The sequence below is a fragment of the Lolium rigidum genome, chromosome 1 (assembly GCF_022539505.1).
Source record: "Lolium rigidum isolate FL_2022 chromosome 1, APGP_CSIRO_Lrig_0.1, whole genome shotgun sequence".
Lineage (NCBI taxonomy): Eukaryota > Viridiplantae > Streptophyta > Magnoliopsida > Poales > Poaceae > Lolium > Lolium rigidum.
Genome location: NC_061508.1, coordinates 348244249 through 348252141, shown reverse-complemented (window position 1 = coordinate 348252141; position 7893 = coordinate 348244249).

Below are 7893 nucleotides of genomic sequence, written 5' to 3'. Positions count from 1 at the left end.
CAGAAATTATATATGTGGTTCTGATCTTTGTGAATTTCACTTGGAGGGTAGAATTTGGAATAAAATAAAGGCACAATGTCCTCCCAATTAAGGGAATCCCTATTCTTCAGCAATTTATACCAATGCGCTGCCTTACCAGACAGCGATATAGAGAATAGTTTCTTCCTAACTTCATCCATAGCAATACCTGCACATTTGAATAACCCGCGTAATTCATGTAAAAACAGTAAATGATCACCAGGATGGACAGTTCCATCCCCTTCATAGCGGTTATCCACAACACGTTCAATAATTTTCATAGGTATTTTGTATGGAACCTCGCTCTCACCTGGCGCCTCATCCACTACCCTTGCAGTAGTAGTAGATTTCCCAAAGAGGAATTCAAGAGAAGACCTCTCCATAATGATTTATAGCAGCATGCAGAAATAAAAACATCACGTACAGTAAAAAGTTTCCCTTACCAATTCCACTTACCAATAGCGCTTCACTCCCCGGCAACGGCGCCAGAAAATAGTCTTGATGAATGATACGTCTCCGACGTATCGATAATTTCTTATGTTCCATGCCACATTATTGATGATATCTACACGTTTTATACACATTATATGTCGTATTTATGCATTTTCCGGCACTAACCTATTAACGAGATGCCGAAGAGCCGATTCTTGTTTTCGCTGTTTTTGGTTTCAGAAATCCTAGTAAAGAAATATTCTCGGAATTGGACGAAATCAACGCCCGTGGTCCTATTTTTGCACGAAGCTTCCAGAAGACCGAGGGGGAAAGGAAGTGGGGCCACGAGGCGCCGCCACAACAGGGCGGCGCGGCCCAGCCCTAGGCCGCACGGCCCTGGCGTGTGGGGCCCTCGTGTGGCCCCCCGCATTGCCCTTCCGCCTACTTAAAGCCTTCGTCGCGAAACCCCCAGTACCGAGAGCCACGATACGGAAAACCTTACTGAGACGCCGCCGCCGCCAATCCCATCTCGGGGGATTCTGGAGATCACCTCCGCCACCCTGCCGGAGAGGGGATTCATCTCCCGGAGGACTCTTCACCGCCATGGTCGCCTCCGGAGTGATGAGTGAGTAGTTCACCCCTGGACTATGGGTCCATAGCAGTAGCTAGATGGTTGTCTTCTCCTCATGTGCTTCATTGTCGGATCTTGTGAGCTGCCTAACATGATCAAGATCATCTATCCGTAATTCTATATGTTGTGTTTGTCGGGATCCGATGGATAGAGAATACTATGTTATGTTGATTATCAATCTATTACCTATGTGTTGTTTATGATCTTGCATGCTCTCCGTTATTAGTAGAGGCTCTGGCCAAGTTTTTGCTCTTAACTCCAAGAGGGAGTATTTATGCTCGATAGTGGGTTCATGCCTCCATTAAATCTGGGACAGTGACAGAAAGTTCTAAGGTTGTGGATGTGCTGTTGCCACTATGGATAAAACATTGATGCTATGTCCGAGGATGTAGTTATTGATTACATTACGCACCATACTTAATGCAATTGTCTGTTGTTTTGCAACTTAATACTTGGAAGGGGTTCGGATGATAACTCGAAGGTGGACTTTTTAGGCATAGATGCATGCTGGATAGCGGTCTATGTACTTTGTCGTAATGCCCAATTAAATCTCACAATATTCATCATATCATGTATGTGCATTGTTATGCCCTCTCTATTTGTCAATTGCCCGACTGTAATTTGTTCACCCAACATGCTATTTATCTTATGGGAGAGACACCTCTAGTAAACTGTGGACCCCAGTCCATTCTTTTATACTGAAATACAATCTGCTGCTATTGTTCTTTATTGTTCTTGCAAACAATCATCATCCACACTATACATCTAATCCTTTGTTACAGCAAGCCGGTGAGATTGACAACCTCACTGTTTCGTTGGGGCAAAGTACTTTGGTTGTGTTGTGCAGGTTCCACGTTGGCGCCGGAATCCCTGGTGTTGCGCCGCACTACATCTCGCCGCCATCAACCTTCAACGTGCTTCTTGACTCCTACTGGTTCGATTAAACCTTGGTTTCTTACTGAGGGAAACTTGCCGCTGTGCGCATCACACCTTCCTCTTGGGGTTCCCAACGGACGTGTCAACTACACGCATCAATGACCCACAAGTATAGGGGGTGTATCGTAGTACTTTCGATAAATAAGAGTGTCGAACCCAACGAGGAGCAGAAGGTGTTGACAAGCAGTTTCGATGAAGGATTCACTGTAAATGCTCACAGACAAGTATTCAGGGGGTTTTAGTATAGCAGATGAATAAAGTACAAGTAAGTAAAGTGCGAGAGGAATAATTGCAGCGAGTGGCCCAATCCTTTTTAGCACAAAGGACAAGCTGGTTTGTTTACTTATAATGACCAAACGTTCTTGAGGACACACGGGAATTTAGTCTAGTGCTTTCGCTTCATATAGCTGATTAATCTTCATTGTTTTGATAAGTGTTGTGTGGGTGAACCTATGCTAATGTACCGCCCTTCCTAGGACTAATACATACTTGTGATTATACCCCTTGCAAGCATTCGCAACTACAAGAAAGTAATTAAGATAAATCTAACCACAGCCTTAAACTCTGAGATCCTGCTATCCCTCCTGCACCGATATACCAACGGGGGTTTAGGTTTCTGTCACTCCGGCAACCCCGCAATCGGCAAACGAATACAAGATGTATTCCCCTAGGCCCATAAATGGTGAAGTGTCATGTAGTCGACGTTCACACGACACCACTAGAAGAATAACACCACAACTTAAATATCACAACATTGAATACTAACCAACATAATTCACTACTAACATTTAGACTTCACCCATGTCCTCAAGAACTAAACGAACTACTCACGAGACATCATATGGAACATGATCAGAGGTGATATGATGATGATATGATGATGAATAACAATCTGAACATAAATCTTGGTTCAATAGTTTCACTCAATAGCATCAATAACAAGTAGAAATCAACACCGGGAGAGTTTCCCCTATCAAACAATCAAGATCAAACCCAAATTGTTACAGCGGTGAAGAAGTGCAGCGGTGGAGATGGCGGTGATGATGATGATGATGATGGTGGTGATGATGATGGAGATGATGTCCAGCTCGATGACGGTGATGATGGCGTCGATTTCCCCCTACGGGAGGGAATTTCCCCGACAGATTTCAGCCTGCCGGAGAGCTCTTTTCTCTCTGGTGTTCTCCGCCCCGCAGAGGCGGCTGTGACTCTTCGCGACTATCCTCTGGGGCTTAGGTTTTCGGGACGAAGACGTACGCGAAGAAAAGGAGGCAAGATGGGGCTGTGGGCCCCCTCCTCACAAGGCCGCGCCGGCCTATGAGGTGGGCCCACCTCGGGTCCCCTCGGCTCCCCCTTCTGGCTCCCTTCGTCATCTGGAAAAATAGGATTTTTCATATAATTTCCGTCAACTGTTGATCTTCCGAAATATTGCATTCTGACGGTGCTTTTTCCAGCAGAATCCTGGCTCCGGTGCGCGATCCTCAAATAATCATGAAACATGCAAAATAGATGAAATTACATAAGTATCATCTCCAAATATGAAATATATCAATGAATAACAACAAATTATGATATAAAATAGTGATGCAAAATGGACGTATCATCCAGTCATGTCTCTGATATGTGGGTCCAAACCTCAGCGCCATTGACACGTCTTGGAAGTGGGGGACACACGTCCTCCGCTTTTTCCGGCACGCGCGTTGTACCACACGTGCAGTAACTTCATAGTGAATATACATTTTTACTCCTGTAGACATGTGTAGGGCATAGGATCCTTTTTTATTTCATCCAACGGCGTGACGATTCAGTGAACTGCCTATAAATATCCCCCTTCATCCTCATTCATCCCCTTCGCCGCGCCGCTCATCTTTCCTCTCTCTCTCTCCCATATCACCATTGTTGCACCAAGCTCGCGCGCCATTGCTCTCCTCCAAAGCTCAGTTTGATGCCACCGCGCACGAAGCTTCTTAGACACAACGCGCCGGGAACCAATCCGTCGATGGAGCCTACGGAGATTTCCGGGTGGGAGAGATCTAAGATCTCCAACCAGGATCTGAGGACCCTCAAAACATTGGGGCTGCTGAAGAAGGAAGAAGCACTCCGGCGATGAAAGTTTCCCTACTCCGCGCATTGGATATCGGGTAACCTTCGTTGACCATCTCATTCGCGGCCTGTCCACCCCCATCCACGAGTTCTTTTGTGGGATGCTCTTTGTCTATGGGATTCAACTACATCAGCTGACCCCCAAATCCATCCTCCATATCTCAATTTTCATCACTTTATGCGAATGCTTTCTCGGGACCCATCCTCATTGGGTCCTGTGGAAACACATCTTTTATTTCCGTTGCAACAACTCCCGCAGCGTCGCCTATAATGTGGGTGGCGTTGTTATCTGCGTCCGACCCGAAGTTGACTACTTCAACGTCAAATTCCCTGACTCTGTTCAAGGGTGGCGCCGAAGATGGTTATACGTCCAAGAGGAGCATGTCGAGTCGCAAGAATACAATATCGCTCCCTTTGATGGTGCCGCGAAAATCCTTCGGCGCCGGTCGTGGGACGCCGAAACTTCCGAAGAAGAAAAAACGCCGACAAACGCTCTGATGAAGCGCATCCATGAGCTTCAGAACACCCGCGGTAAAGAACTGTCAGGTGTTCAAATCACTGCCCACTTCCTCAGGATTAGGGTGCAACCTCTGCAGGCTCGCAAAACCCTATGTACGCTGCCGAGGAAGATGTTGACCGCGTATCCAAGGACCTTTCTATGAAGGACTTGGAGAAACTTGTTCGACGTTTTTCATCGCTGAGCAAGAAACTGGCGGTTCCAAGCTCTTGTCGCGTGGAGCCGTACAGCAGCACCAACGCCCTCCCCGAAGTAAGTAACTTCTCTTTTGAGTTAAATTTCTATTTTTCGACTGCTGTCTTGCTTACTTTTCTTTTGTTTAATTTTCCTTCTGCAGAACCATCAAGTCCTATCTTCTCTTCCTCCCCTTCCTGAAGGTGGAGAGGTCACCTTGCCCCCGCATCAACGAAGTGTTGCACCCTGTAGTATCTGCGGTGGTCACATCCACGATACTTACGGGTGTTAATTCTCTGCATTGATGATGGCAGATTGGAGGAAGGTTTGGTCGTCTCTCTCTCTATATCTGCTGCCATGAACGAACACAAAAGCCCTCAGTTGCATCGGGTGATGTCACTGCCGCTCCCAATTTAGGTTTTTAGCGATAAACCAGCAGCCGCGCCCGAGGTTTTGGTGCCCCTCCCACCAGAGACAGCGCAAACGGACAACACTGGTGATACAAAACTAAATTGTAACGCCACAAATTAGAAATTATGGAGTAGAATATTGGCGGCTGCACGGGGGGGCGTGAGCGTGCGCCTTCCCTCTCCGGTAGGGGACCACAGCGCGACTCCCACTGCACCCCCGGTCCTATAAATTGCGCTCCCCGCATGTCCTATAGACCATCTACCTTGCTCTCCCCTCTCTATTCAAGTACACCATTCTTCCTCCATCGAGGGATCCATTAGAGGAAGGTTGGTAAGGTGGAGGTTTTAGGGGCGATTGTTGTGGTGTTCTTCGGGTTTCTCTGGGATTTTGGTGTTGTTTCCTTTTATATCTTTGTTTAATTATGGGTGTTCTTTCCATTTATTTGTTTGTTAGATAGGAAGGCATGGCCAGCGGTAATCGAAGGCATGGAAAGGAACCGTCTATGGTGGCGGAGGACAACTTCCCGGACGGGTTGCGTGTGCTCGCTGTCGATGACGACCCCGTCTGCCTAAGGGTCTTGGCGGCCGTCCTACGCCAGTGCAACTACAAGCGTGAGTGCTCTCGATCTCCCTCATCCTCCTCTTCTTTTGCCCTAACCCATTAGAACCAATTAAAGCTTGGAGTAAGCCTTGCCATGCTTGCGTCCTTGGGTTTGATGCAGCAACAACTGTGACGGACGGAATGACGGCACTGAAGATGCTGAGGGAAAAAGGGGAGGAACAGTTCGACCTGGTGATCACCGACGTGCACATGCCCAACATGGACGGCTTCCAGCTCCTGGAGATCATCGGCCTCGAGATGGATCTGCCAGTTATTAGTATAATTAATCTCTCTTGCACTGTCCAGCGTTTCCAGCTCATGTTTTACTAATTATTTGTTGTCTAGCTCATGGTCATTAAGAATATTTATTAGTCCTCACTCACGGTTAGCAATGTTTCTATATATGGTACGAGTACATGCATTGAGTGGTATAGAAGCACGTTCATATATGTGTTGTTGCGCACACACACCTCCTAGTTTTCGTAGAGAAAATCAAACAATTTTTTTCTCGAATTGGGTACATGTAACTTTTTATTAAATTACTATCAAATGAATGCATCATATTTATCGGCATGGAGCAATGCGGTCCCATCTAAGCGTTCGTCTTTTAGCTCGGATGGCTAGAGGGGAGTCGAGCGGAGGTGGAGCGACACATGGGTTAGGTGGGGAGGGTGGGACCAGCTGCGGTGGCGGTTCACAAAGGCGGGGTGCTAGAAGAGACGATAGGTGAGGAGATGGTGGTGATGGTTATGGTTAGGAGTCATGGGAGATGGCAACTCATATGAGGAGCCTACCTCTCAAGATTAGGATCCTATATTTTTTTTGGAAAGAATCCACTTTGAGTCCGAACCAATGTGGTCCCATCTTACCTTGCACCAGTTAGATCGGACGGCTAGTGGAGTGCATATGGAGCGACACATTAGTTACGTGGGGGAGGTGTGCCGGTTCATGCGAGTTTGTGATACAAGATATATAATTCTGGCTAATTTGCTTTTCTTAATTTTATACCTAATGCATGAACTCTGCAATTCTATACTAGTGATACGAAAACCAAAATAAATAGATACATATGGGTATCAGTTGAACTCATGATGGGTCTTCCAGTAATTAATTATTGAAGTCTCCGTCTTCAACTAAGTTCTATTCATGCTTAAAAAAGAGACAGTTTTTATACTTCACTTGACATCGGTTGATGGTCTTTAAACCTATTTACTCTTGAGAATAGCATATAAACTAGAAGTGCCTCTTTTATGTATGTATATAAAGTAGTTCCATCAATTTTAGAGAAACTGTAACTAAAACACATGTTTATTTGTCTAAATTTTAATAATAAAACTGTTTGCCATGCTAATAATCATACAAAACCTGAAATTTGAGATGACCTCTTTACAAGTATAAGAAAATTGCCTGGGACGATAGCTACTACTCCGTACATAATAGGCTAGGGAAAAAAGGTGGTCAATGACAATACATGATCTTGAAGTTCAGCAATAATTAGAAGTTATGAACATGGTGTAATGGTTTCTATATATGCATTGTGTTTCGGTTAGTTCTGTGACCATTATTTCCGATTCTTTCTGCTGGGTGTGTAAACTTTACCCCGCCTATTTTTCTTTGAAGCATCAAACTGACCGTTGTCGTGATGCAATTTTTCCCATCATGTGTAACATATTTGCTTCTCCAATTGGGCTGTCATTAAAAACATTGAACTCAAATATCTGATCTGGAACCATTAGGATAATTCCATGTAAGTTTTGTAGTTTTTAAATTTTCAAATTCCAAAGCTAAGTGTCTGTCCATATGTCACGCAGTGCTCTCTGCGAACGGAGAAAAGGCAACCGTGTACAAGGGGATAAAGCATGGGGCATGTGACTATATTGTGAAACCCGTGAATATCAAGGAGATCAAAAACATATGGCAGCATGTTGTAAGGAAAAAGCACGTCGCTGTGACCTACATCAGCAGTGACAGTGACGATGCTGATCAGAGGGTGGGGCAACCAGTGATTGCTGAGGGTGGCACAAAGAGTAAGAAGTGCTCAAAGCAGAAGAGAAAGTATAGAGATGGCTCT